Source organism: Nothobranchius furzeri, chromosome 8 (genome assembly GCF_043380555.1).
Source record: "Nothobranchius furzeri strain GRZ-AD chromosome 8, NfurGRZ-RIMD1, whole genome shotgun sequence".
NCBI lineage: Eukaryota > Metazoa > Chordata > Actinopteri > Cyprinodontiformes > Nothobranchiidae > Nothobranchius > Nothobranchius furzeri.
The window spans coordinates 53,556,633-53,570,935 of record NC_091748.1 but is presented as its reverse complement, the minus strand read 5'-3'; the positions used below and the strand labels follow the sequence as shown (position 1 = coordinate 53,570,935).

The window sequence follows — 14,303 nt, the reverse complement described above, 5'->3', positions numbered from 1 at the left end:
CCAACACCGTACACCCTTTACACAATACTGTTGACAATCTGTCATAGTTTCTTTCAAAAGGTTCCCACAAGGTTCCATCACACAAAACTATTATTTAATAGAGTTAAGGTTACCAGAAGTAGTTCATTTGGGACATAAGTTATATAGTTTTAGTCGAACCTTTTGTCTCAACAAGAGGAAATCAGAATTTCATGATAAAATACAATAAAAGTTGTTTGAGTAGCACCGTGCCTCATTAGGATAAATAAATTATGAATTATGTTAGTTTTACAGTTTTATTCTCCACAGGTTAGGCTCCAATTCCACGAGTCAAATTACTAATCAGTGTCAAGCTGTCACTCCCCCCGCATCCACTTACTAATGGAAAACACACACACACACACACACACACACACACACACACACACACACACACACACACACACACACACACACACACACACAAGAATGACTTTGTCCAAATACACTATTAGTCCACAATTTGTGTAGGGCGAAGCCATGTTTATTTTCACAAGCGCTCGGTTTTTCGAGGGGGGATTCAGATCATGAAAAGCCAACGCATATGGTTAACATAACCAAACAATGCCTACACTTGATCCTTTTAAATAGGAGCTTTAAATGTTTAGCTGTCCCACAAGTATTAAGTGAATTGGCCTCGTTTCCAAGCCAAACATGAGGAGAAATGTGGTAGTATGGTGAAGAGAGCCGCAGAGGGAAAGAAGGCAACATTTGCAAGTCTTGCTCAATTCTTGGTTTTACCCAGAGCCCCTGTCAGGAGTACTGCTGCTCAAGCTGAAAAATAAATCCTAATCCTGACGCTAATAGAAAACCGAACCTGCACCCGTTCAGCGCTCACATCCAGGTGTTGTTTTATGAAATGACTCTGGTTTTAAAGGTGAGAGCGGGGTCTTTTGTTGATTCAAGTGAGATTTATGTCACGCACAAACTCCTTGACGAGATCCCTGGTAATTAGCTTTAGAACTGTCATTTCACAAGTTTTCGTTTAATTTTTGCTGTTATTGTTGCTGTGTTGAGTATCATGCAGGCGGGTCTTTACTACAGCGAGGTCAAACACTTTGGTGACAAACAGCAAACCGACGTGAGCGTTTGTTTATCCTGGAGAGACAGGTACACTCTGACAAGGTGCGACTCTGCTTCTTGAGGATGTTTACCATATGTGAAAACAATTCACCTCATTGTGGACAAACCGCTGGACTACGTCTGGGAGACGAGGCACCGTGAAACTCTGCAAAACACATCTGATGCATGCATAAACACACACGGTTGCAGCTGAGCGGCCGTGTAAAAATGGGCTCATTGTGTCCGCAATACAAAGTATGGATTCTCTTCAGCTTGAATCAACACATTTAATCAATGTGTTTGTTAAGATGGGATGTCAGAGCAAAAATAAACACACTTTCTGTGTGTTTTCATGTATTTTGAGTCAATAAGTAGGTACTTGAAAGATATGAGAACACCATGCTTTTTTACATTTTTGCCGCTCTAGCTCTGGCGCAGCTTGTTTTGGTTGCGCTCACGTAATAAACAAAGGTATTCAAAGATTTAAGCGGTTCATATAAAGAACAGGAATAATCCTTTTATTATCTTTCCAGCGGCAGCTTCCAGCAGGCGCTCATGAAGCCGGGCTCTGCTGACATCCAAACATAACACATCCCTCTCCTCGGCCCTCCCGACAAACACTGTTCACTCTTTTTCTCCATACAGCTGCACAGCATTTGCTCCACGCTGTGTCTTGGCACAGAAAAGTCATTATCACAACATACGAGTTGTACTTTGAACCCGGCGTGTGCTGTCACTCTCTGTACCTGGATAATATTTTAGGAGATTTCCCCGCTTCATAAAAAAAAGAAAATAAAAACTGCACAAGTTTCTTCTATATGCAGATGGCTGAATTTTAAGGTCACATACACTTCTGCTAAATTTCAGAAAGCTTGTTTGGTTCCCACCCCCTACCCCCTCTTTCTGTTAAAGGCGGGTTGTTGTGCGGGCCAGGACAGCGCTGAGGGACACGTGGACCTAAAGGAAACAACATAATCTCTCTGCAATATCCTGTTGTGTTTCACTTGTTGTTTTAGTTTATTAGATTTTTTTCTGAGCGTCTGCGTAAATATTAAAAATATATCCAGCCGGAGTGGTCCTGTCATGGTCTCGGACTTTGATATTGCCCTGCTTCGTCAGAGGCCAGCCTGGCGGTCTGGAGGCAATGAAGTTTAGAAAACATGTCTCTAAAGCACCGAGGATCTGTGTGAGTGTGTACACGAGAGAGAGGGACTTCAGGAAAAAATACAAACCTATGCTTTTTGTTTGGTTTGTATAGCTTACATATTTTTGACAAATCTACGTGTAGGATTTGAGAAAAATCTGGTGTGCATCTCTGCAGTGAGTCGCAACATAACCTGCATGTTCTTCAACAACATGCCTAAAAGTGAGAATAACTGGTTAGGCTTATTGTTGGGGTTAAACCAGTAAAAGTGATTTTTGGTCGTGAAGCAAAAAAAAAAAAAAAAAACTGCTACAGAAATTTCAATTCACAGTCTGCTGTTTGGATCGCTGGCTGTAATGCACATAACACACAAGCTTGCAAAATAAAGAAGGACAACACCTGCCCCCCTCCAGCTCGGCTGTGTGACTGCACCAACCTGTCCTGTGGGACCCTCACCATGTAACCCTCATGTCCATGCTGTCTCTGGAGGAGCAGACAGGAGACAAGATCTCCAGTAACTTTAAATGAACCAAGGCTTCCTCCCAGTTTCTCTTTAAGTTGAATTTAACATCAGTTTATCATCATGAAACAAAAGAATAAAGTGGAACGAGAACTTCTATCTTCTATCTCTCTCTCCTTTTAACTTCTCCGTGTCCCTAAATAAAAGAGACAGATGATTATGCTGCAGCCGCCGTCACTCACCCCGCTCCCTCCCCAAGACCGGACCTCCCGACATCACAGCACTCGGTCTGACTGAGCGCTTCCAGGAGAAACAATAATGAAATTATGAGAATAATAATGCGTGTTTGGAGGAGCGTCCTCCGGTCCTCTCTCTTGTGTGAGCAGACAATCTCCCGTTCTCTCTGTCTCAGTCGCCGATCGAGCGAGCGTAATTTACGGCCCAAATCCAACAGAACCGGTCGGGCTTATTCGATTCGGGTTCGGTCTCAGGTTACAACTCCAGCGCTCAGCTCTGCAGTACCACATAAAGGCAGATCAAAGTTTCCCCGGTAAATGTGGAGAACACCGCTCTGACAGATTTGGGTGCTGCGCTGGTGCCGCCGTACAAATAACACAACTACATTCCACTATAATTGATTATGGTACTCTTCTATGATGCAATCATGATTCTATGATGCAAAACCGTTTATGCCTGCATCTCATGCATTGACTATTTGATTATTTTCCTCAGCTCTATCTTAAATCTCCCGGTCGGCCGTCGGGGGTGGGGGTGGGGGGGTGCGCATGGGGTTTGGGGGCCACTGTTAGGCCATTCCCATCTGTACCTGGTCGACCCGGCCCGGATGGCATAGCTTGCTTACATATCTTGGCGGCCTGCCTTTTTTCAGGGTGCAATGAGACTGTTTTTCAGCCCTCTTTCTGAGGCGGTCTGCTTCAGGCTGACCAGGGCCAACACACCCACTGCTGACTGATGAGCCGGCAAATTCACACCTTCCATTAGAGCAAGCCTCTGATTGGTGGGTAGAGTCAGCCCACATGGGCTTAAGGTATTCATCATCATTCATTATCATGCTGATTACTTAGAAACTGAAAATATCTCTGACTGCATCGTTGCATACCTAAGAAAGGATGTGTGGAATCAACCGGGCCGGGCTGGGGCCGACTGGAGCTATCCGGGCAGGGCCGACCTGGTACAGATGGGAATGAGGCAGAAGGCTCGCGGGCCGGACGTGGCCCGCGGGCCGCCATTTGCGGACCACTGTTATAAGGTGTCAGAATGGTAAATTTCTTGGATTATTATGTAACTACAATAGAATTCACTCTGTCTGGATGGAGCAATGAATGTTTTTTTTTATGTTTTTTTGCCTTTGTGTTTTTTTTTACACTGACCAGCCCAAACAATACAGAAGTAACAAGGCTATTTTTATACTGGTAGTAGAAAGTACAAATAATTGCATGAAACTGTAAGGAGAGGAGCTAGGTAATTACTCAGTATAGATACCCAAAAATTCTACTTAAGTAAGGTAACTAAGTATTTGTACGTTGACAATGAATGGTTTTGCAGAAAAAAACTAATGTACATTAGATCTTCTGTACCATGGAAGCTTCATAGACCCTTTGGGAACAGCTGCTGAATGTTTTCAGACAAATAGACTCCTTTCCAGTCAACAGGCTCAGGTGCAGAAGATAAAAAGAGGCGATCCATTAGCTAATTAAAATTATGGTTCAGCCCATGAGCGAACTTTTCCTCTGAATGCTGCCTGAAACTGGAGCTGGACTCTGGATGCAAGTGCAGAGTGAAATCCATAACAACACGTTTGAGTGTCTGACCCACCGATACATCCGCCTGATTCACTGTGGGTAGAAAAGCACCGGCTGATAAGATGTTTTATTTCAGTTCTTGATGAAAAAAGATCTTAAAAGAAGCCTCAACAACAAATTTCCAGTTGATGTTTTGCTAAACATCAACAAACAGATATGACAGAGATTTGTAAATAGAAAATAGAAATCAGTGAGGTCTGCTGTGGGTTTTATCTGGCTGCACACACATTGTTTATGTTATAGTGAGAGCATGATGCTCCATATGGCTCATGCAGCAATCAGAGCAATAGGCGGTAGAGGCATTGATTCATAACTCACTCAGGAAAAAGAGCTCCTGTTAAATTTGCACCACTGACTCATAATGCAAAGACCTAATATGGGCTAAATAAGGACCAGGCTGATTTCAACTTTTAGCACTTAAAGCGCCCCTGCTTCTTACTAAATACTTTTCAACATATGCTTTTGTCAGGAATCATCCAAGGAAAACGAGTTCAGCATGTAGGTATGACTACTTTTTATTTCCTTTCAAAACTATACTTCCATCCTGCAGCAGTCCTTTGTCTCTGTCCTGTACATTTTACAGGGGCGTGTCCTAACCCTAACCCATGCCACCCTTAAAATCTGATTGGCCACCCCAGATGCCACCCAGCTGAGTTCCATTTAAATTGACTTTTCATTGTCCAAAAAAAGAGAGGCTTGGGGTAAAAAAAAACCCTAACAGTAGGTTGTTTCCAACCCAGGCCAACAGAATATTTCAGTTTTATTTGTCTTAAAGAACAATGTAAAAAGCCTGAGCACTGTCTCCGGATGGTGAAGAGAGGACTTATGTACACCTAAGAGAATCAAGTTGGCATAGTCCATTTTGGATCCGGTGAAAGCATGAATATCTGATTCTAGATTAGGTCAAGAATTTGTTCCAGACGTGCACTGCGACAAAAGCTGACAGACAAATGGTTTGTCAGTGGCATTTACTTGAGGTGGCATATAGAGGTCTGAGTCCCAAAAGAAATCTGCATAAAGTTATTTTTGCAATATACAAACAAAAATTACATTATTTATGGCGGCGAGGACTTTTACCTTGACGAATCTGACCCTCGTCTTGAGATGTTTGAATGAATAACAATGGGTCAAAACCTTACAGGTAGGGCTAGGCAATAAATTGAAAATGTATCGCTATTGAAATTTGTGACTCTTATGGAGAGAATTTTTCCCATGTCAATAAATTTGATAATAAAAAAATGAAAAGATGTGTGTAGGTTGGCAACATTCATGTCCCTTTAGGAAGCTGTACCACCTTGACTCACGTAAATATGTGACTCAACGTTCCACATGTGACAGCCCCATCTAGTGGACAACTTTTGTTTCTGCGCTTACCTGTAGTTATCGTTCATTTATCGTTATTGAGGTGAAATCCTCAATATATCACGATACTGATTTTAGGCCACGTCACCCAGCTCTATACTTACAGGGGATGTTCTGGTAGGGTGGAGGAGAGATTATTGCTGTGTCTGCAGCATTCAACAACAATGTACAGAAAGGCTAAAACTGTCATCATTCCAGCTTACTTGGGCCATTTTAGGTCTGATGTTAACTTTACACTATTAATATCTGTTGTAGACGTTTTAGGGAATGTAGGAAAACAAACGATGAGCCATCAGAATGCCTTCAAGCTCTTGAAATACATTTTTATTTAGATCCTTTTATGTCTGACATTAAGAAAATACAGGAATTTGCCACAGTAGAACGACCATCTGACATTGCATTTCCAAAGATGTTCATCAGTTCAAGCACTGCCTGAGCAAGTTAAAGCTCCACCCACATCTTTATGTGAGAACTACAACAGATTTCACCATATTTCCTGTTCCTAAACCATCCCCACTGCAGACGTGGGACTGCTTAAGCTCAGGATCAATTATCTGAGTTTGCTATCAGACAAATGAAAGATTTTGTTAACCTAAAGGAATTGTTTTGTGCATTTTGGGGGCCACATGGAAAGACAACTAGTTTTTCATCTTGGAGAAACTATTGTTGTATGCCTTATTTCTATAGGAGTAGAGAATTGGCAATCAACCAAAATAAGTATTTAGGCAAAAAAAAAAATACAAAATAAAAAAAACGTCTTTCTATGAAGTTCTGGAGCTGCAGCTACCCTGTTTTTGACCTCTTAAGCAGGTATCAAAGCATGCAGGATTTGCTGCATGTGCTACACTTTAATTGTATTTGTCTGGAATGTGGTATTTTGAGTTTTCCCCATTTCCTCAACATTTAATCACAATCTGGTATCGGAAACCTGATGACCAAGAGCAACTGCTAGACATACATTGCACAGAGTTATGTCATCATTGTGTCCCATCCAAAACCTTAATCAGTTTAACCTCTTTGCTGAGCCATATCACTTTACTAATACGTGAGAGCTATTAAGCTGGGGTGAGTCTTTGGGTTGGCCACCATATTCAAGACATCAACCTCAGTTTATGCAACAGTAACAGCTTGTTCTGGAAGGGGTTGAATCTTTTGCTTTCACTTGTTTGAGCCAATAAAGGCAGATTTGAGCACAGTAAGGTCTGTTTGCTAAGAAATGGCACTTTGGGGACTTCTTTGAAGGTGGTATGTTAAAGAAAAGCACAGATTATTGCAGATGTGTACATAAGCAAATCTTTTAATACACAACTTTCTCTTGTAATTATACTACAGGCCATGAGCATGAACCTTGTCACTTTTTAAAGAAATTTAAGGAACGTTCTTGTGGGGCAGTGGTTATAAAACTGTGACTTTAAAATTCAACAACTAACAGATAATATTAAAGGTTCCATTTTTGATTTTTTTTAAACACAGATAAGGTTTTTCTTTGCAAACAAAATCGTCAGCAAGGTAAAGAAAAACCTTAACTGTGTTTAAAAAAGAATCAAAAATGGAATTAGGAGACAAACACAGCAAGAACGTACAAAATAATATTAAAGGTGTTCTAGAATTTTAAACCACATTTTTCTTGTTGCTGTTGAACATAGGCAGCTTGGGGTGTCTGAGGTAGCATAGCGACCTGCTTTCCTATGTAAATCAGTAATGTAACGTGTCAGCCGTTGTATCAAGAAGTAGCACGACTAGGCAAGAATTCCTTTTCCAAGCTTTATCCGAACCTGCCTCACATGTAGCAGAATCAAGCATCCATCTTAACTCTTCTACTCTTTCTCCTTCTCTCTTCCCTGTGTTCTCCTTTCCTCTCCTATACTGCCCCCTAGTGGCAGACACAACATAATGGCTGCTGAGAAACACTTCTTTCTGAGAAAAGCTGGTTTAACACGTCATAAGCTTAGACACAACATCTTAAATGTGCATGTACCAACTCACTTCAGTGTCGGCAACATGTTAAACTTGGTCATAATCCTAACTGCAGAACAATGCTATCCCAAGTTAAGCTATTGCCAGGCCGAGCTGCTAACATCCTTGTTAGACAAAAGGAAAACAACAAGAAGAGTGATGGAGCACCACTCACTTTCCAGAAAGTGCTGGAAATATACAGATAAATGACTGATAGATCCACAGCTAGTTGTTCCTGTCTTTTTCCCCGTTCATCTACAAACTGCAGCTCTACAATCAGCAGGACAGTCACTATGCCAGACACTTACTTCGTTCCTCGTTCATCCATGCAAGCCAGTTAATCCATCCAAACAAGCCTTGTAGGGGTTTTATTATGGGGGTGTGTTTGGCCATTTATCAGTGCTCCTGGGCAATTGTGAGCCCCAACAAAGTCTCTATAGAGGCTCAAAGAACAAGTTCAATTTGTAAAATAATCTCTTTAGGACATCTTTAAAAGAAATATTTGTAATAAAATCTATCTATCATCTATCTATCTATCTATCTATCTATCTATCTATCTATCTATCTATCTATCTATCTATCTATCTATCTATCTATCTATCTATCTATCTATCTATCTATCTATCTATCTATCTATCTGTCTGTCTGTCTGTCTGTCTGTCTGTCTGTCTGTCTGTCTGTCTGTCTGTCTGTCTGTCTGTCTGTCTGTCTGTCTGTCTGTCTGTCTGTCTATCTATCTATGGTTTTGTATTAAACATTTAACTAACATACAAATTCATACAGCTCTAAGTCAGGATAAGCCTACCAAAATAAAAGCAGGGCTCATCACCCAAATTAGGTCTCAAAGTCTTTTTGATAGTCAAGATTGTGTCAATTATTCAACTCAGTCATCAAAGTTCCTTTCTGGGTTTTTCCTGTATGTTGACATGATGTTAAACCAAAACACTACTGTACTTACAGATGTTAGATCTATTTACCATGCTTTTATTTTAGCCGGTTTTACATCAGACAGAAGTTACACATTAGTCAAATAACCAATCAATAACTGTCCCAGTTGTCTTAAGAGTTAAAATTTGTAATGTGACTTTATTTATTTATATTTCATTTTAAATATTGATGACATCCGGCTGTATTACATTCACATTTGCTGCCCTATACACTCCAAAGCAGGCCTACTTTGAGAAGCCTGCTTTTTTTTTCCATTCAGCTGCAGTTTGGTTTATTTTGGTTAAAGTTCAAACTGTAATATGATGAAGAGGTAAAACTAAACAAATGAAAGTATCTATAATAGAAAAGTCTTTGCACTTTTTAACAACGGTCTTTTTCTTAGATTTTTTTTGTAGTTACACAGTTTTTATGCTTTCTGGTAATAAAGAGTCACGAATGAAGAGCATTAATGTGTGGAAAACCACTTCTTTGTGATAAATAGATAATTATAGTGCTGGTTTGTGGCATTTTGAAAATATGGTTTATTTGTCGTATGAGGTTACCACTGCTCTTATTTAGACACATTAAGCCACAGCAGCCGCTCTACAAAACACACTTGGGTTGGTTTAGTGTGACCTCTGTACCTCCAGATGTTTTTATTTTTGCTGACTTGTCAGCGTCACAGAGGTCATTCCAAACAACTGACTCCAGAGCAAAATCTACCCCTGAAACCGCCGTCACGTCTCCAAATAAGCGAGCAAGTTAAAGGGACATTTATAAGCAGCTGGGACTACTTTAGTGTCCTGGTCGCAGCATGGCCCATGGACAGCAGCGTCCTTTCACCCGACTAGCACACACCGGACCAGCCTGGCCCAGAGCTGAGGCATGTATGTGAGAACGGAGCTGCTACCGTACAAAACAAACACCAAGAGAAGTACGGGTAAATTATGTAGTGAGAGACATGTTTACCTTCAGGGTGTCAGGTTTAAATTTTGTACTGCTGTGTTTTGCGGTTAGTGTGCCGGCTTTAATTTGAGTGTTTGCGAGAAGAAGTGAAGGCTGAAAGAAGCAAAGCCAGACGAGCCGTCCAGCTACTCTGATGTCATCGTTAAGATCACAATTTTTTTTGCCCAGAATTCATCACAAGCCATTATGCACGACATGTGATTTGGTGTGCATTGATTGTGGACCCAAATGTTTTTCTGAAAGATTAGCAAAGCTCAGAAATTCCACAAAAGTCGACCGTACGTTTCAAGGTGAGGCTTTGAGTGTGTTTACGCTGCAGAGACCTTTGTTGTGTTTGTCAATTCTGGAGCGTGATGCTGAAAGGAAATCCAGATGGAAGGATAATACCGCATGTACTGTGGTGTTAAACAGCACGTAATGTTTATTGAAGCAGTGAGATCATACGAAGATCACGTCCACTGCAGTGATTGATCATGAGAGGGAGTTTGGAGGAATTCAAGAAATAAACAGGACCAAAAAGTCTCTTAGTGGAGCACGCAGGGACACGGCACAAAGTGATCCAGTTTCTTACTTTATGATCAAATGACCCTGCAGCACTGGCACAACCCAGACACTGACATTTAAGCTGGGATTTACCTCTCCCCCATCCATCCATCCATCCATCCATCCATCCATCGTCTGAACCCGCTTGTCCATGCGGGTTGCGGGGGGGCTGGTGCCTATCTCCAGCAGTCAATGGGCAATCAGGCGGGGTACACCCTGGACAGAGAGCCAGTCCATCGCAGGGCTTACCTCTCCCCCGTAGAGTTTTACATCCTAATGCTATGTTTCAGGTTTTTTTCTTCAGTAAAGAAAAACATCTGTTTTATGTTCAATCTGCAAAGCTTGGAATCGGCGTAGCGCCATTGTGAAAACGGTTAATGCAGTGTTTATTACCAGACTGGTCCAGCTGTTTGAGGTGGGATCGCATTATGAGTGAATAAAACTTTAAGTTGAAGCATTTTCTTGTGTTGTTGCCAACCAAATATCAGCGTTATTTGCTTTATTTTCCCTGGAATAAATCCAGGAAATGCCAATATGTGATTTTAAAGTGCATTTCTCTTAGCTGTGGCTGCTGGTTACAAATTTCAGGGGGGGGTAGCAGTCCTAAGTCATTTTATGAGGGGGTGGCAGGCTATGAAACTAAGGTAACAAGGATTGCTTTCTATCATCTTAGGAACATATAGCAGAACTCTGTCAAATTCTATCAACTGAAGATGCAGAGAGTCTATGCATTTGTGTTGTGGTTGTCGACTATGATGATCTGATTTCTGGGTTACCAAAAAAAAGCTGTAGATGTTTGCAGATGCTACAAAATGCAGCTGCTTATATGTCAACAAAAACTGGAAGATATGAGCACATTACTCCATAACTGTCCTCTCTTCATTGGTTATTATGACAATAATAACAACAACAACCAGCCATCAGTCATTTAATTATTATTATTATTATTATTATTATTATTAAACAGAGGTGTGTACATTTCTTTATTTATTAATAAAGGGGTATTAACAATAATAATAATCCTAAAACTAACAACCAGTCCTTTAATTATACAACAACAACAACAACTACTACTACTACTACTACTACTACTACTACTACTACTACTCCTACTCCTACTACTACTACTACTACTACTACTACTACTACTACTCCCCCTCCTCCTCCCCCTCCTCCTCCTCAGATGTGTGTGCATTCCTTTATGTATTAATAAAGGGGTACTATTAATAATAAACTGATTGATATAAAGAGAAGCAAAATTATGACAACATTGGGAATTAAATTAGGATAAATTGGCAATTCAGATGATGGAGAAGATAATGCAACAAGAAAGTTTACACCTTTTAAAATACTGTAATTCCTCAGTTACATTAGCCTGGCAGGCCATCCAGAATTCAGGTCATTTTGCTTTGGCGAATGGCACCGGTCTTCTGGGCTGCAGTTATGCAGTTTGAACCTAGTATTGCAAAGTATCGACTAGGTGTAACTTTAATAGAAAATTTGTGGAATTTGTGTCTGGTGCAGTTTTGTGTCCCAAACTAGTTTTCAGATAGTTGTGAGGAGTTAAAGACATGTTCAGTTCCCGATGACACAAGGATTTGATTACAGATATTGTTAATTTGAACATTTTTGATAACAGTAAATACTAATATTGCAATTTGCATAGTCAGAGGCTAAAAAGCGCTTTACATTACAATCTTTACATGGTAGCCACAGCTGCCCTAGAGCACACAGATCGTAGCGAGGCTGCCGTACACGAGTGCTACCGCTGCTTCCAACCAACACCAGAAGGCAGGGAGGCTGAAGGGTCTTGTCCTACTGAGATGAACAGAGCCTGGGTTCAAACTGCCAACCTGCATTTTACTGGGAGAACTTCTAACACCTGAGTCACCGTCTTACAAGAGTGAGTAAGTGAATTATAATAGAAAGACTGAAGTCTTTGAGTGCAGCTGAAGAACTGAATCTGACCAAAGAGCTGCAGAAATGTGTCATACTGATTTATTGAATGAATTCTGATGTCTCGAAGAAAGACCGAGCCGTTATTTGGATGGATGCTGGGTGCAGTCTGACGTTTTTCAACCAGCTTCACGACTGGACTCTGAAACCCACAGAGAGCAGAACAGAACAGAACCTTGGCACACTCAGAACTGAACAAATCTAAAGGGCATCGTGGCATCGCAGTTGCACCACATTTTTAGGCAGCAGCATATTTTTTCCCTTTTTACCCAGAAGGCCTTGTGGTCTGGTCCAAGTCCAGGGTATTGCATAAATGCACTTTCGTCCCCCTGCTCTCCTTGAGTTTCTGGGCTGGTGTTGATCATAATGCCATCTTGACCTATTGTTTAATTTTGCAGGCATGTTTTCTGTCTGAACGTCGGCCCTTCTGGCATCAAGGTATTTGCCTTGGCAGCAGCACTCTGAGCTTTAGCAGGGTTTATTTGTTATCGCGTCAGAGCTACAGAGTTGCTACAGCAGGCATTAAACAGCTGTGTCAACTCCTAAACTGTTTGGACAATGAAGAGTTTTATTTCGTTACCAAGCGGCTCCGGGTGATGCTGGATCAATTTCCAATTTCTTAGACAAATGACAGAAGTTAAGACTGAGTGATTGTGAAAGGAAGAAAGAGGAATGCCATGGAGAATAAATGGCTAGAAAATGTGGTTATGTTCAAAATAAACATTTTCTGACCGCAGCAAGAATTCACGATTTTAAACCTAAAAACAGTTTAATATTGTTAGAAAACAGCTACTGGTCATCTCGAGCAGACACTGCGGTCTAGTGGTGGATGTTTTTCTTTTCTTTGGAGCATGAATGGTTAATGTGGGGAGTTGCTGTCAAAGTGAGGGCACTTTCCAGACCTGTAGCAATATTCACAGATGCCAATTTCTTCATTACCGGCAGCCTTTTTAGAAAAAAAAGGACTGTGTTCACTAAGAAAGTGGAACAACAATCAATTAATTTCATCTAATCATTGCATTTTAGTAATCAAACATTTAGAAATAGATTGATAAAGTTGATTAGTCAAACCTAAGATGATTATTGCTATTGGTGGTGTGTGATTTAGCTCATTAGAATCAAATGAAATGGAGAGTTTGCTGCAGAGAGGAGCTTATTGGTTTGAAAGGGGCGAAAGAGAGAAGCAGGAGAAAGCCAGAGTGAGAATAGAGGCAGGTGTGAGTGAAATGTGCTGAATAGCTGAAGGCCCGAGTGTCAGAGGGCTCCGTAGCTCCTGTTCTGTCAGACTGGATCCTGCATTGACTGCCAGTAACACCAGTCGAGGCGCTGGCTCAGAGCACAGATCATGTTTAGGATTTTCATTGCGTAACCGGTAGTTTGTGCTTTTCATGGCGGGTTCAGATTTCGTGAATAGGTTCATAATTAATGCCTTGATGGTTCCTAATGGCTGCAGCCTTGGATGCATTGTGTTGCACTCTAATTAGCCTTTATGAATGAGTATAATAAGCATTTTCTTCAAAGAAGCATCACAAGAAACTATTATAAGTTATCCATTGAACTGTAGGGAAAGCAGAGGTGTGTTAAAGAGGGTTGCATTCCATTTCTGTAGCTGTGTATGTTATGTAAAAATGCTAATGCTAAATCTACTTTAAATGCTGCTTGGAGTTTTCCAATCTGAAACAAGAAAATTTGGTAAATGTGTCTGACAAACTAGGTTCTGTTTTGTTTGCAGATGATACAACACTGTTTTATTCAGGGTCTGATATAAATGAAGTAACTCATGTGATAAATATTGAACTGATAAAAGTTAAAAACTGGTTTGATATAAATAAATTAACACTTAATCTTAAAAAAACTAATTTCATTCTATTTAATGACAAAGAAAATATAGACGTAATATTAAAAATAGATAACAAGGAAATTCAAAGGGTAAAAGAAATCAAATTTTTGGGAGTAATGATTGATGAAGCTCTAAGCTGGAAATCACACATAGGCTATATAAAAGGTAAAGTGGCCAAAGCCATTGCAGTATTATATAGCGTAAAGTTTCTACTTAATAGTGAAGGATTGTTATTACTATACAATG

The 14,303-nt window shown here is 40.5% G+C and overlaps 1 protein-coding gene across 1 annotated transcript in view; it reads left to right on the top strand.

The window, feature by feature from the left end:
- The window catches only part of LOC107393251 (zinc finger protein GLIS1), a 91,086-nt gene that overhangs the window by 39,711 nt on the left and 37,072 nt on the right, over positions 1–14,303 (top strand). The window lies entirely within an intron of this gene.